General features: G+C 44.1%; 1 protein-coding gene across 9 annotated transcripts in view; it reads right to left on the reverse strand.

The window, feature by feature from the left end:
- PROSER3 (proline and serine rich 3) overlaps positions 1-16,845 on the reverse strand; it is a 47,424-nt gene that overhangs the window by 25,146 nt on the left and 5,433 nt on the right. Inside the window, exon 1 of one of the 9 annotated variants that reach the window (XM_077337054.1) lies at positions 15,802-15,820. The exons of the other annotated variants lie outside the window; for them this stretch is intronic. The gene's annotated coding sequence lies outside the window, so the exon portion shown is untranslated. Of the gene's footprint in view, positions 1-15,801; positions 15,821-16,845 lie in introns of those variants that run through there. 9 annotated transcript variants of the gene reach the window in all.

The raw sequence follows: 16,845 nt of genomic DNA on the forward strand, positions 1-16,845 counted from the left end.
CTCAACAAGTCTGAGAGACAGGTTAGTTAGGGAGACAGTGACTGGCTCCAGGTTAGCCCATGAGCTCTGGGACTGAGTGAAGATGTGAACATAGGTCTCTTCACTCAACATCTAACTTTCTAGCTGCTAAACCCCACTGGTGACTGACATGACAGACCTCACCAATGGCCATCCACAGCATAAGGGGGAAATGAACTTCCCCAAGCCCTTTGCTCACAACTCCACTGACAGCATTATTACAAAATCTGTCCTTTAGCGTACAGCTTAAAACCACCGAACTCTTTCCCACAGTCTAGGAGAGGATAACAAGCTCCTCAGTAGGCATACTATCTCCCTTCCTCACTGTGTCTCCTCTCTGGGCTGTTCCACATCCCCCCCCCCCGGTCGGTTCTAGCCTCATACTGCTTCAGTTTATTCTCTGATTTCTGTGTGCATTTTTGTGCCTTTAGTTTTCACTTTGAGTTCTTTGTTTTCCCCCTGGGATTTTTTGGGTTCTTTTGAGACCTCTCTTACCCTGATCTTTTTTCTGAAAGCCAAATAAGAGTCACTTTTTCCCCTTGTGCATAATGTTTCTGCTTGTTTCCTTTGTTCCCTCCCCACAAACTTCCCCCTACCTCCACCCCACTTTTCCATAATTGGACTGTGGTTTCTTTCTTCAAAAAAAAAAAAAAAAAGGCAGTAAAATATTGAGGGATCAAGCAGGTCCTCTGAATGACCGACTTTTTAAAAAATGTCTCTAGCCCTTCCTTTGCAGATACATGCATTTTTCCTTGTTATCTCTGTGACGGGAGAAGGCTAAATACTTACTTTACAAGAATGAATCTAGGAATTCAGAGACTCTGTCTGAATTATCATTACAACAGTATATGTATATAAACATAGACAAAAATAAAAAGTGGGGGTACTGTGACACCACCAATGACAGCACCCTCTCTTGAAAATCCTAATTATTTAAGGTAGTGGTCCCCAACCTTTCGGAGGTTGGGGACCAGCAGGGCATCGGGCCGCACCCGCAGACCACGCCCGCACAGCGGGCGGCGCCCGCGGACCACGGCTGCACAGCGGGCCATGCCCGCACGGGCCGCACCCCGCGTCGGGCCACGCCCGCACGGGCCGCGCCCCCGCGCGGATGCGCAGCCCGGCCCTGATTCCCTCTCCCCGCCCTCCCACAGTAAGAAGCTTCCCGGGCCGCAAACTTGCGGCCTGGGAAGTTTTTTACTGCAGGGGGGGCGGGGAGAGGGAGCTGCGGCCCGGCACCGGGCCGAGGCCCGCAGGTTGGGGATCACTGATTTAAGGCACATGTGAAAGAAAAGAAACTCACTTTACAACCATGAAAATACAGAGAAAGGGCAGCCTTGTGGAAAAAGCATGCCCAAACCAATTTCAACACTTGTAGATCAACTGCCAAGAAAATGAGGAATAAGTCAGGCATTCAAAAAAAAAAATCCTCTCTCTTATTTCCCCAGTCCAGTCAATACAGAGAAAATAGGAGGTGTGGCTAAAGATGTCGTCCTGAGAGGGTGGCAGGGCATCTGCTCTGCTATCTCTGAAGCCTGACAGGGGTCAATTGTGCAAGCAATTGGCAGAAAAGAGGAGGGGTACGCAAACCCCACCTCACCTTTCTACCCAGGAAGTTCTTGGGGCCGTCTCCAATCCTTTAGGGAGTATATCTCCCTGGATTATAGGCTGTCAGCGTTCCAGGTCCAGAGGACGACTGCCATTTTCTATCTCGGACTTTCTTTTCTTTCTTTAATCTTAAAGTATCTGCTTCAACCCTACACGATGATTTACCACAAATGAACGTTTTGAACTGAGGGGAGGACATCGGCTGAGTTCCAAAACATCATTTACTGCAAGTATCTCTCGTTTTTTTTTCTCCGTCTCTCTTCCTGCATCAAAGCCCATTGTTTCCCCCCTCCTCTTACTCTGCTCTGCCCGAAGCCACCTCGTTATGAGGCAGGCTAATTCTCCTAACTAAGCAGAAGAAGGACTCAAATCAACTCGAATTAATTGGCAAAAGCTCTTATTGTAATTGTTTTGGTTTTCGGAAATAAGAGATAAGAGCTGTGAATGGGAAGATCTCACGAGAACTCTGTGCCAGCACGAGAATACCTGCCTTAACTGACTTCAATACGTCACATGCCAGAGGATAAAACAGAGGACCTCTACTGGCCACTTGTAAAATTGTTTGAGGCCGGTTTTTCTTAAAGTCAAAAACATGTCTATGTTAAAAAGATTGGCTCATCTAATAGAGATACAAACCCAAGATTACAAAGTATTTATAGATGGATTGGTCAAAAATATCTCCAAGGAGATCCAAGATGGCAAGGAAGAAGTCTCCAATAGGAATGATGGATCAATAACAGTGGCTGATGACAGCTTTAAACAAGGTGGAAAACCAACAGCAGAAGAGAAATCTGAAATTCATATCTTCAAGGAGATCCAAGATGCCAAGGAAGAAGTCTTTAACAGGAATGATGGATCAATAACAGTGGCTGATGACAGCTCTAAACAAGGTGGAAAACCAACAGCAGAAGAGAAATCTGAAATTCATATCTTCAAGGAGATCCAAGATGCCAAGGAAGAAGTCTTTAACAGGAATGATGGATCAATAACAGTGGCTGATGACAGCTCTAAACAAGGTGGAAAACCAACAGCAGAAGAGAAATCTGAAATTCATATCTTCAAGGAGATCCAAGATGCCAAGGAAGAAGTCTTTAACAGGAATGATGGATCAATAACAGTGGCTGATGACAGCTCTAAACAAGGTGGAAAACCAACAGTAGAAGAGAAATCTGAAATTCTGGAGACGGAAAATGGGATGCCGGAGTTCTGCATCCCAGATAAAGACACCCTTTTTAAAAAGACATACAGCCATCTCAAAGCAACAGTGTACAAAAATCAATCAAAAGAAATATGGATCTGCAGTGAAAGTAACCGATTTAAGGGAGCTCTTTGGGGAAAAAATTGTATTGATACTGGAGTCCAGGAGGTGCAACGGCCTCAAGATTTATCGATGCATATTCTGCGGGAAAGAGTACAACTGCACTTTCTACGCCAAAGGCCAATGGGACAGAATATAAGTTACGGGAACGACAAGATGTAGCAAGCCTCGAGATGAGACCCCCTTAAGAAGACCGAAAGCTCATATTGTTTTATGTTTAATGTTATACTGTATTCTATATTTCTATTTTTATGAAAAAGGGGAAGCAGTGTCTCTTTCTCTCTTGTTTCTTGTTTCTTTTCCTTTGTAGGCATATAGGTAATATAATCATTAGTGTTGGAAATATAAAATGGGGTTCTCCCCCCTTATTTTTTCTTTCTTCTATTAGTGTATTGTTCTAGGACCAAAGCCTACACTGACCTGTAGAAAATGTTTAATGTTAAGCTTTCAACTTAAATCTGAAAATATACCTGTCAGGATGGCTCTTAGAATGGGTCAAGTATAAATTGTTTTGTAGATGTATAAGAATTAAGGATAAGGAGAAGCTATAGAAGACTGAAAGCTTATATTGTTCTATGTTTAATGTTAAGCATTTAATCTAAACCTGGAAATCTTATTATTCTCTGTATTAACAACATATACTGTATCCTACATTGCTATTTTTATGAAAAAGGGGAAGCAGTGCCTTTTTTCTCTCTTGTTTCTTTTCCTTAGTAGGCATATAGGTAATATAATCGTTAGTGTTGGAAATATAAAATGGGGCTTTCCCCCCTTATTTTTTTTTCTTTTGTATATCTAAACAGGCCTTTTTTTAATGTAGTGGAAATGTGGATGGCTCTTAGACTCATGGCTCTTAGAGTTTTGGGCAAAAGTTTATATCACTGTGGAGTCAATGTGGGGTCGTATATTTTCAAATGATGATTATATTTTATTTACTGCTTTTTGTATCAATAACTCGTGTTGCATCCTATATTTCTATCTTTATGAAAATAAAAAAAAATACAGAGAAAATAGGAAAGCCCTTACTTAGGGATACAGCTACCTCGGAATCTCAGTAGTTCCTTGCCCCTTCTTGGAAAAAAGAAGACTAAGAACTACAGATTCCCAGGGCCTGTATTAACCCAAAAACATATATAGCACACTTTGAACAGAGAATGGTTATTGTCCTACTCACAATTGAATATGGGAGAGGAATACAATAGAAACTACAGCTTTTCCTGAATGGCTCAGGAAGACTGATGTTGCAAGAGGGAGGGTTGCAATGCAAACTTCCTTTGGCTACAGGAATGCTCCTTTCTCTGACAGGGGCCAGTCTGACTATGATTTCCAGGCAAGAGAAGCAGGCATCCTGACTCTCCTCGGTGGAAGGGGCAGAAGTCCACACTAGGAAGCGGGTGAATGGGTTGTTTCTACCTCACAAAAACTAGGCTTAGCATTTAAGCAGAAAAACAACCATCAAGCATGTAAAGTGTTATTGGACCACTAAAGAACTGAAGGAGTTTTGCTAATTACATGAGACTTCTAGGAGACTTCCAAGGCCAGGCCTTCTCAGGCGTTTTTTTAAAGACTATGCCAAATCACAGCAAGAGCAAAAAACCCCTCTATTCACCCAACTATATATAACAAAAAGCCAAGCCACATGGGGTGCAGGCTGTAGTAAGAAAAGGACCTGAGCAGGACAAGGGAGGCGCTGTGGCTCAGTAACAGAACTACTATTTTGTATGCAGAAGGCCCCAGACTCAACCCTGACGTCTCCAGTTAAAAGGACCAGGCATTAGAAAACATGACAGACCTTTGCCTGAGACCTCAGAGAACCACTGATAGTCTGAGTAGGCAGTCCTGCCCTGCATGGACCCATGGTCTGATTCAGTATACAGCAGTTTCATGTGCGAGATTGAGGGGGAAAGCTGATGGATCTAGCCCACAGCTTAAGGTCAACAGGGGAACATGTGACTGCAGAAAGCAGAGTGCCAGAGACCCCACTCCTCCACCATTGCTATTGCCCATCTTCAAGATACAACCTCCCCCTTGGAAAAACAGGCAGCCATCTTAGTATAGTTGACCCTAGTAAAAACATTAATGTAAATCATCGTAATGTCAGGAACTCAAAAGTTGAGCTATAAAACTATAAAATTTTAACACTTATTTATTAAAGTACATCAATATTAGATTTAAAACAAAGTAAAAATATATTAAAAACTATAACAGAATAGCACATGAACAGACCAAATGCTTTTTGACCCTACTGGGTCTTCTTCAGTGGTCATTAATATTAAATAATGCACTCTTATCTAAAACCAATTATGAAGTATAGCTGGGTATTCGAGGAAAACCTGTTAGGTGTAGACCCAACAAATACTGGCATAGTGTTTCTTTTTGAAGCACCACCTTCTAAGATACTTTTTTTCTGACACACATGAGATGCACACTCTATGCAGAGTTAAAACAATAGCTGAGAGTGGTGTTCCTAAATATTACATATCCCTCTTTGGTTTTGCATTAATCATTGTAATGTCTCCATGAAGATGATAGATGTTGAGGGGGGAATCCAAGTGACATTGGTGGCAGTGATTTAACTTGCCTCTCCTAGAAGATAGTTTCAAGTGGGTAGCCATATTGGTCTGAAGCAGCACAACAGTCTGAGGAAGAGTGCTTGCACTCGAAAGCTCACGCCTTGAATAAATCTTTGTTAGTCTTAAAGGTGCCACTGGATTCTGATCCTCCTAGAAGAGTGTAACTTAAATTTACTAAATGTTTGTCAGGTGAGGGTGGGAAGCAACTGTACAGTCCCCTAGGCAAGTGTAAAATCTTGCCTACCTCTGAGAAAGTTGGAAATCTTTTCATGTGCCTTGGCGAAACAGTGAAGATGTGGCTAAGAAATGTAGATGGTTATCACTACCACAAGATATTTTCCTCTGATCCAGAACAAGTGAAAGTGATCTGTCAACCAATAGGAAAGGGAGCTCACCGACATGCTGAAGTCAGCAGATGAGAAAGCCATTTGTTTAGCCTGTGGGGTATACCGTGATGGAAAGGTTTTTGCAATAAATCCTTGACACTGAAAATCCTTATTACGATCTCTTTACTGTTTTTTCCCAAAGGCAAAACCTGAAATGAACTCTGCCAGTGTGCCAAAGAACCAAACGTCATGATGAAAAGGAGGTGGGTCTCTAGGATTAGGTGAAAATGAAAGAGCTTCCCTCCCAAAAAAGTCCAGAGTCACAATGGAGAAGCAGGTAATGGCAAACCACCTCTGTTAGTCTTTTACCATGAACCCCCATGCGGTCACCATAAGTTAGCTGTGACTTGATGGACAGAGACAGAGAGTGCTATTGCACCTACCGTTGCCAACCTCTTCATGGTAGACCTTGGACAAAAAATGTCAAAGTCTTAGAACTGACTTGTTTGTTTATACTTTTACCGGTTCTGACCACCAGATGCTTCTTGTCAGTTCTGATCAACAGATGCTTCTTGTAAAAGTTCTTCTGAAAATGCAGCAGCACCAGATGCACTGCTCTCATCTCCAGGATTTATGTGCAGTCTTGCTTCTTCTGATAAGAAACCATAAGTTTGCAAGCCAATTACTGGACCATCAACCACTGGTATTTTGAACAGCTCTTCCGCATAATTAGCATGGAATACATCTTTTTGGCTGAAGCAGGAAATTGCCTATTTACCATAAGCCTTACCCATTCAGCTTTATATTGCTTCTCAAAATAGGGAGGTAACGGAAAACATTTTAGTATACTGTCCGCAGGCAGGTTTTGGCTTTAAATGTAAGGCAGCTAAGCATCTACCTAATAGATACTGATTAAAGCATCTGTTTGATTGTTCAAGTAACTCCATTTCATCAATTATTTCCTCATCTGAGAGAAATTCTGTCTTTCTCTTACAGGACTTATCATCTGAATGGATAGAAGACCTTGTGGGGCTACATTATGGCCTTTTCTGAGCAGCTTTAGTTTTCTATGTTCTTTTTCAGAGTCATGTCTACTTGTATATTGGGGAGAAGACTAAACTACTAACCCTATGCTGATCCCCCGCCCCGCTATCCCTTTATCTGGATAGCTGCTAGAAAACCTCCTTCATGCAATTAATCAAGTCTGGAGAAATCACAGGTTGCCCAGAGGCTCTTATGGTACTCCCCACATCTTGTCCAGTCTCCTTGAGTGCAAGTGACTCCCATGTAACAGTCGAATGGCGCCTCCACTTTGGAACACACAGCTTCCCCTTCATGTCTGCCCGATCTGTGTTTTCTGTATGGGGAAGCCTGTTCAGTGGTTGGGAAAGGGACTGTCCCAATGAACGCAACCGCCAACTTCGCAGGTGCCTTTTCTTTAGACACAACTGGCACCTCCAATTCTCCTTCAGAGAGAAGAATGTCATCTTTCCACTCCATTTTCTTTATGGGAATGTGAAAAGCAACACCTAAAATGGTCTCCAATTAGTCTAATAGGAGACCTAGCCTTTAACAGCTCTTCTCCCTCCACCTTTGCTGTCTTCTGCTTATGGTAGAGGAAAAAAAATAGACCTTTATAATTAAAGAGGGAAAGAATAGAATAGTATTCCTCAATAAAAGGTTTTTCTCTAAGGAAGGTCTGCAATGCTGCCTGTTCACTGCTCTCCCTACTGAGGCAGAAAACAAACTGATCATTAAGGTGACTCAACCTTGATGACGACACAAAGAACTTTCTAGGTCCTGCCTCCCTGATGGATTGGTGGAAATCACCCAGAAGATGTTCTCACCTCCTAGAGGGAAAACTGCCTTCATGCACAGACATTTATGAGGAATGGATGCTATGGATTCAAATAGTTTCTGGGAATCTATGGACTTGTGGTAGAGCCTTAGATGTCACACCCTTAAGGAAGCATATTATGTGTGGGTAATGTGATAGTTGGAAGCCTTCCACCTGTGGACATCCTGTAGAGATTGGTGCAATCTGTCTTCTAAGGATCATAGGCTTTAAGCCCTGCGCCACTCCCTCTTGTAGGAAACTTAGAATAATTATTATGGATGGCTGTAAATAGTTCACCTTCTTTCTTCCCATTGTATAACCGTATGGTAGACTCTCTTCTGGGTGCCATAATGGTACTTATCACTTTGTCCAAATAACCCACATTAGTTAAATACCTCCTTTCAATTTCTAGACAGTCTCATCTAGGCTGAATCCGGGTGTCATATGGTTCCACCGTATCCCATACCATGCGAGACTCTGTCCGTGTGGTTCTGGCTGCCCTGACTCTGTCTCACACATTTTGTTAGATTGCCCCTTATATGAGCAGTGTCGGGATGACAGCTTTGCCATGAGCATAGCTTTAATAGGTGATGACTATACTTGCACATCACACGGAACTGCCTTAAACTGAGTCAGGCCATTGGTCCATTAAGGTCAGATTGTCTACTCAGATTGACACAGCTCTCCAAGATCTCAGGCAGAGGCACATTGTATATTGACTGGCCCTTTACCTGGGGATGCCGGGGCTCAAGCATGGAACCTTCTGCATGTAAAGCAGAGTCCCTACCACTCACATCCCCTTCCCTGAAACATCATATTGTATATCCTGAGCAGAAAGTTTCAAAGGGATTTTATTTTATATATTTATTTATTAACTGGATGGTATTGTTTTTTTAAATCCCAATTATTTACACACTTGGGATGGGCTACTTCTGGTCTGATGCTTATACAAAAAGTCCAGTCAAAGTTCGTACAGGCTATCTCACAAATACAGACCAACAGCAGCAAATACTGGCTAGTCACTGCCTAAAATTTTCCTTCTAACTCACTGAAGTTTCTCAGCAGTCTTCAGGGGCAGCCCCACACATAGTGCAGTAATCAAGCAGGGGGTTGAACTAGATGACCCAGGAAGTCCCTTCCAACTCCATGATTCTATGTAACCAGAGTACAGCAAACAGTGGCAAGATCATTTCTGTCCAGAAGGAGGCATAGCTTTAATGAAGGAAGACAGACGACTGTATATACCACTTTCAATTCCTTGGAGAAGAGGCAGAATGGGATCAAAACATTATAGCAATAGATTAGCGAGCAGACTTGTCAAAGCTGCTAAAAAACACCGCACTAGATACCACCTAAGCATCTTTCTGGACAGAAAGTCTCATGTTCAAGCCAGTTAGGATCAGATGATCACATCATCTCCAGTGAGGACCAGATGATGTGAAGGACCTCAGCTAATTTGAGTCGATCATACTGACTTTGATGGAACAATGGTCTGATTCAGCATAAGGCAGTTTCATGTGTACCAGTATTTGAAAGCTGGATCCAGAAGCACTCCTATGGTGTAAATCTTACCTTAGGAGATCATCTAGAACAGGAGGGACTCCACCCCAGTGTCAGTCTGTATCAGGGATGGCCAAACAGTGGCTCTCTAGATGTCCAAGGACAACAATGACCATGAGGCCCAGCCAGCCTGATGTCATCCATTGACATCTGGAAAGTTACAGTTCGGCCACCCCTGCTCTATATTATCTCAATTTAGAATGCTCACACAAAACCCAGCAACAGGGACGTGGTGATATTGAGCACAGATCTCTTCCCCATGAGACGTGCCAGTTCTGAGTTCTGTGTATCCAACAGCCACATGGAGATTCTGTTGATTTCTCGGAGCCTAAGCAGTAGGCAGAGGGACTGAAAACAGAAAAAGGTGGCACAATCCAACACTCCATATCCCTCTGAGTTCTTTACATAAAACAAAAACACCCACAGTCCCTGCTTATTTCCGCCACAGTTCTAAGCTTAGTGAAAAATTATACAATGACAGCACAACAATTTGTAGAGTCTAGATGCAGCACTATATGGGGAAGAAAAACAAACAAAAAGACCAAGGAAGACATACTTTCCTGAATGTTTGGATCACAGCGCTCAACAAAATACAGAGGCACATAAGGGCACAAAGTCAGATCCAGCCAGACTTGCCCCATTCCCCACCTTATTACAACTCCTATCATACAGAGCATTTGCCCGTGCATATTCCATGATAAAGAGCCTCTTGTGGCGCAGAGTGGTAAGGCAACAGACATGCAGTCTGAAAGCTCTGCCCATGAGGCTGGGAGTTCAATCCCAGCAGCTGGCTCAAGGTTGACTCAGCCTTCCATCCTTCCGAGGTCGGTAAAATGAGTATCCAGCTTGCTGCTGGGGGGTAAACGGGAATGACTGGGGAAGGCAATGGCAAACCACCCCGCATTGAGTCTGCCATGAAAACGCTAGAGGGCGTCGCCCCAAGGGTCAGGCATGCTTGCACAGGGGATACCTTTACCTTTACCTTATTCCATGATAGCTTCTCTGGTGGCCAAAGCCCACCCCCCACAACACTATTCCTTGATCACAAGTAGAAGAACTGGTGGGACCGAACCAATCAGCTGTTACTACTAGGCCTGTCAAACTCCAAGGGGGCCCAGAGATCTACTGCTGTTACAACTGATCTCTAAGCTAATTTGCGGCTCACTCTCTACCTATATGTATGGACTGGTAACTTACATTTTAATGTGTCTGAGGAAGCGTGTGAGCACACAAAGGTTTATCTGTTCCACTATATATATCTGGTAAGGCCTTGGAGGAGGAGGGGTGTGTTATGGCTTAAGTGCCACTCAGAGCTTAACACCCACTCAGGGCAGCTCCCGAGTGCCTCCTCCTCCAACTGGCTTGCCTGTCTGTCCAGCGGCCAGCCAATTGCCTTCTCTCTCCTACCCCTGGCCACCCCCTCCTCCTTCCACTTCCCTCTGAGGCTTGGAGGCTGCAGATCCCTGCTGTGTGAGAGCTGCCCCTGCGGGCAAGTTCCCTAACAGCTGCCTGCAACCTTTCCAGGTCCTGGGGGGAAGGGAGAGCCCGTCCGCAGAGTTCTTCCATTCCACCCCACTAATCTAGTGCCCGTTGTATTCCTGAATGCAACAGGCTTCGCTCCTCGTACCTTCAATAAAACTTCAGTGGTCTTAAAAGTGACACTGGACTTGAACTTTGTTCAATTAATCTCCAGAGAGAGATCCGCTCCCTGGGAGAAAATGGCTGCTTTGGATGGTGGTTTCTATAGTACTATACCCTGCTGAATAGCCCAGCATAGCTCAGTCTTGCCAGATCTCAGGAGCCAATCAGGGTCGGCCCTGGCTAGTATTTCAATGGGAGATCTCCAAGGATGTAGTGGCAAGCAATGGCAATCCATCTCTGAATGTCTCTTTGCGTTGAGAGCCCTTGTAGGGTCACCATAAATCAGCTGTGACTTAATGACAAAAAGAAAAACCTGCTGAGATCCCTCCCCTGCCCCAAACCTCACCTTCTCCAGACTCCAGCCCCCAAATCTCCAGATATTTCCCTATTTAGAGCTGAAAATCCTAGCTTACTACAGACCTAGAATGATAGAACCATGCCTGATACTTACAAACTACCAATTATTACAAGTTCTGTGACAGCAGAACAGCACAGAACTGGCTTCCTTAGCAGAGAACCTGCTTCCTTAGCTTTAGTTTCTTTCCTAGATTTCCCCTTATACACACACAGACATATTTTGCACGTGGATAAGCCAGGAGCCCACTGACCACATTATCCCAAGATAATGCGAGGGGGGGGAGACTACTGATTACTCTTCCCCAATGGCTGAACAGTGCAAGAAACACATCAGAGGACTCCAACCTCAGAGCAGCCGCCAAAGGGTTAAGGTTGCCCTGATGACCCTCTGCTTGGTTTTGAAGTGGCGCCTTCTAGGTTGGCATGTCTGAAGAATGTGACTGTGGCTCGCTGCAAAAAGGCAGCCTGGCTTTGCATTTTAATACAGCGGCACAAAGGCAAGAAAAATCTCCACGCCTGATGGGAAGAAATAAATGGCTTGAGGTTTTACTTTATGGAACCTGCTCAGGATGGAATCACTGAATGTCGAGGTCCTTGTCTGTTTTCTGGCTTGGTCTGCTTTTTGGCATCCTGCGCTCCACATGTCAACATTTATAGATGGGTGGGAACATTTCAGCATTTGCCGAACTTTTGTGCACTCTATCCAGGTTGAAACATGTACCAGGCATTTCTTCGAGAACACTGGATTTAGTATTTAAAGGCTCAGTTTTGTGAAAGGTTTTTGACATTATTTCTCTGTCCCCTTTGTGCCTTTCCAAGGAAATATCTTAGATGCTGGAAAAGGTCTTCTGTTTATCAGAAATCCACATTTCTTTGTAAATGGCAGATGTACAAATGAAACTGCTGACCTTTGCACTGACTGCAGCAAAACTCAGTTTTAATTTTACTAATTTTACGAGCTGTGTGTTGTTTGGATGGCCACTTATAGACTTAGGTCAGGGAAGCGAGGTATGGTTCATTGCTAACGCACCACTCCCACTGCTGCATTGTGTACATTTCAGTTGTAGGACTTTTGTTGTTATTTGGTTGGGGGCGGGGTCTTTTTTGTAAAACTGATTTTTATGTCCTTCCTGTGAAACTCTATTGCTTGTAGTTCTTCATTGGGATGTGACTATAGTAGTAGGTTTCCATGTAATCAGAAACTTCTTTGGCAAGAAAAAAAAAAGATAAGTGAATTATAACTCCTTCCAGAATTTCTGAAAATGTACAGATCATGCTTTCATGGAAATACCCTATATACTCGCGTATAAGGCTAGTTTTTCAGCACCTTTTTTTACACTGAAAAAGCCCTCCTTGGCTTATACATGGGTATATACGGTAATTGAAATAAAAGCCTGCAGCCAGCCAATCGTTTCTCTGGCAGCTTGTAGGACATCAACAGTTTCACTGAGGGACTCTGATCTTTTTTCCCCTTTTGCCTTCACTTCTTCCTCTTCTTAATCACTTCTTCCAAACTATTCTTTTGGTTTCGGTGGGTGAAAAGTGGGGTACAAAAACCAGCAGCTATTCTTCCTCTTGACTTTTCTGCATTTGTTGAGGGGGGGAGGCTGGATTGGAAAGCCTGTAAGGATGGAGCATTTCTCACCCTCTGCTTATATGCGAGTCAATAAGTGTGCCCAGATCTTGTGGTAAAATTAGGTGCCTTGGCTTATATGTGGGTTGGCTTATATGCGAGTATATACGGTAAGTACAAAACAGTCATGAGTTATGTGGAAGAACAACACACAGCCAACTTTTCCCTAGGGAAAGTAATGTCTCCTGCCAAATCCTGCAGGTGAAGGACGGCACAATGCACCTATGTGCCCACACAAAGCAAGCATATACACCTCCCCAAAGCACCTTTTCCCAGCTCCTTACTTTCAGGGTGGATCTCTAGAGCTCCACCATGAGCACCCACATGCACCCAGATCAGACTATTGGTCCATCTGAAGGATATTAAGCATGGGTAAGGTCTTAATATCCAGAAAGTCAGCAGAGTGCCTTAGTATGGCAAGGAGTGCAGCATGGGGCAGAGGGCATGCTGTAAGGAAACAACAAAGAAAGACATGTCCACCAACGTGGTCCTTAACTAATATAAGAGCTATTGATTAAAGAACATAATTGTACATACTTTGGGGCAAAGAGAAAGTTCCTATTCTAGTCTAAATAGCTGGATGGAGGAAGCTTGAGAGATGTAGTATCAAAGTGGCTTACAAACACTTTTCCTTTACTAGCAGCTAGCTGGAGGCTTGTTGCAGGCTTGAGAGATGGAGGAGAAAAAGGAAGAGACTGGGGAAACAGGAAATTACCCTCTACAGCAGTGGTTCTCAACTTGGGGATCGGGACCCCTTTGGGGATCGAATGACCCTTTCACAGAGGTCGCGGCAGGGCAAGCAGCTTGGCCAGGGGCAGGGCTCCATCCACACAACAGCCTTGCGAGGTAGATCGAGATAGAGTGCTCGTCTGTCTGGAGCAGTGGAAAACAGCAAGATTGACATGGTGGGACAAGAGGCAGAACTGAACTGAGAAACCCTGGGAAAAAAAACAATTTATATACAATCATGAAAGATGGATCTTCACGCCATTGGTCAGTTTCGGTTTCATTTCTGTGAAAGAACACTGGCATAATTTTCTGGTTGGGGGTCACCACAACATGAGGAACTGGATTAAAGGGCCATGGCATTAGAAAGGTTGAGAACCAATGCTCTAGGGACAGGTCAATGAGATCGAAGGTAAGCAGTCAATGTCCCTCTCTATCTCACTAACTCTATGGTGAAGAGAGTCTCTGTTTACAGCCTCACAGTCAGGAGACATCATACAGAGAGCTGTTTCCAACACCATCAAGGTCAGCATTGCCAACTCTGACTGGCAGCAGTTCTCCAGGATCTTAGGTGGAGGCCTTTCACATAACCCATCACTCGATTCTTTTAAACTGGAGATTGATCCTGTGACCTTCTGCATGCAGAGCAGAGGCTCTTCTGCTCTGCCACAGCACGTTGATCTCCTGGCTGAGAACTCACTTCACGTACTTGATGCTACCACCACCAAGGCCCTTGTTAGCCCTGCTACCCAGTGGAATACGCACATGGCCTTCCTGCCTCAGGAAAGGACACGATTAAGACTCTCAACAACAGGGCCCACCCTAGCCTTCTCCATGGGAAAAGGCAGAACCACTCCCCAACCATGCTCTCTCTCTCAGGACACTCCCTGCTTCTGCAGGTGTTGCTGTAGCTGCTGCAGGTGCCTCCCTTCGTTTACAGTAAAGCACTGTCACCGATTCCAGCACCTCTGCCACTTGCCAAGATGATTTAAAATGACAAGCAGGGAATATCATTTAAGTTGTAGATAGTCAATCTGTGGTCCTCCAGATGACCATGGACTACAATTCCCATGATCCCCTGCCAGCATTTGCTGGCAGGGGCTCATGGGAATGGTTGTCCATGAACATCTGGAGGACCACAGGTTGACTACCCCCGATTTAAGTAACCAGTGTGTGCTTTCATTCTATCCCAAACAGGTCAGACCAGAATTAGAACCTTAGATGCAACAGCACCGTACTTATTTATTAAAATCATATCCCGCCTTTTGGGTCAAGCGGGGCCACCAAGGTGACTGATACTTAAAGGCAAGGTATTATACAATACACCATAAAATCAGTTATACCCCAAAATTAAACATTTTAAAAAGGGATTGGATACAGAGTAGGAAGAAGAGGTCGCTGTGAGAATGCCAATTTAAAAAAAAGCCACTAGCTGCCAGCAGAAGACAATGATGGAAGGGGACAGATGGATACAAGGGAGGGAAGTTCCACAGTTTTGGAGCCAAGAAGGCAGTCTCTTGGGTAGTCACCCACCTAAAACTCAGCAACGCCTTGGAAGATTCATTTTTTTATTATAATCATAGTGATTGTGAGTAACTGGTACGTAAGGTATGCTGGTCCCAAATCCTAAAGGACTTGAAAGATCAGCACCAGCACCTGGAATTGAGCCTGGAAAAATACATAATGCGTATTATAGCATCTCAGATCCCATAACAATAGTTATCCCTGTTATTTCCTTCCTGTTGGAAGGCAATGCAAAAAGGGGATAGTGTAGTGGATAAAGAGCAGCCATCTCTAATATGGAGGCTGACTCGCTACTCCTCCACATGCAGCCAGACGGGGGACCTTGGGCCATTTACAGTTCTCTTAGATCTGTTCTTGCAGATAAGCTCTCTTTAAAGCTCTCTCAGCCTCACCTACTTCACAGGTTCTGGGGAGAGGAAAGGAAAAGTGTTTGTAAGCCACTTTGGTACTACAAGTAATGAAAAGTGGGGTGTAAAAGACAACTCTTCTTCAAAACTCCACTTGATTATATGCATCTGGGCTAAACATCAGTGACTAAGAAACTGACAATTCCAGTTTATTTATTAAGTAATTCTATTTCTTCGACGCCGCTCCCGGGGGCTTACAACAGTGATTAAAACAATGAAATACAACGAAAACCTAACCCTAACCCCTCCCCCCCCGCACACACCAGTCCTCACCATTCCAATCCCATCATTTCATCTCCCAGCTGCCATCTGCAGGGTGATGTTCCAGTTGGGCACTCAGAGGTGGGGCAAGGTCTTCCAATCCAATCCAATAGATATAAAGCAGTACTTCATGTTCAGAAGGGCTCTGGTCTGTAGCTAGGACCTCAATAGCAAGCAATCCTGGAAGATTCAGTACTACTACATAATTTTCAAGTGGCAGCTAATTTGGATTTTACACAGTAGAAGAAGAAGAGTTGGTTCTTATATGCCGCTTTTCCCTACCCGAAGGAGGCTCAAAGCAGCTTACAGTCACCTTCCCATTCCTCTCCCCACAACAGACACCCTGTGAGGGAGGTGAGGCTGAGAGAGCCCTGATATTCCTGCTTGGTCAGAACAGCTTTATCAGTGCTGTGGCGAGCCCAAGGTCACCCAGCTGGCTGCATGTGGGGGAGCACAGAATCAAACCTGGCATGCCAGATTAGAAGTCCGCACTCCTAACCACTCGCTCCCTCCAGTACTGCAAACATGGAAGTAGTGCCTTGGAAGACAGCAATTCTGGGCCCAATTACCCAAGCATAAATCCAACTGAAACCAGCAACTCTCAGGCTGTATTTTGGGAAGCTTCAAATAACCGTTTTAACCACCTAGGCATTGGAAGGGCCTCTTCAGTTCAATGATATCACGATCCTAACCACCTCTAGCCCAGGCTTGCTAATTGCTCAAGTACCCATCCCAGAAGCTGTGGAACTTAATCAGAGCATGTACCGTGCTTATGCACTTCTTTGCCTTCAACTATTCACACCATGTGCAAACTAGCAGCTCTCCCCAAAAGCCCAAGGTCAGTTTTCGATACAGCGCTTAACTATTAGCCAGAAGCACAATTCACTTTAAGGTGTGCAAGACATAAAATGGTACAGCAAGCCAGGATATAAAAAGTGAAGTAAGTATAATACTGTAAGGTAATACGTGCAATTAAAGACATAAACATCAATTAACTGTGGAAGGTGCAAACGGAAACATTTTCCGTTCTTCGAGGAAATTCTGCACTTTGTTAAC

The sequence above is a fragment of the Paroedura picta genome, chromosome 5 (genome assembly GCF_049243985.1).
Source record: "Paroedura picta isolate Pp20150507F chromosome 5, Ppicta_v3.0, whole genome shotgun sequence".
Lineage (NCBI taxonomy): Eukaryota > Metazoa > Chordata > Lepidosauria > Squamata > Gekkonidae > Paroedura > Paroedura picta.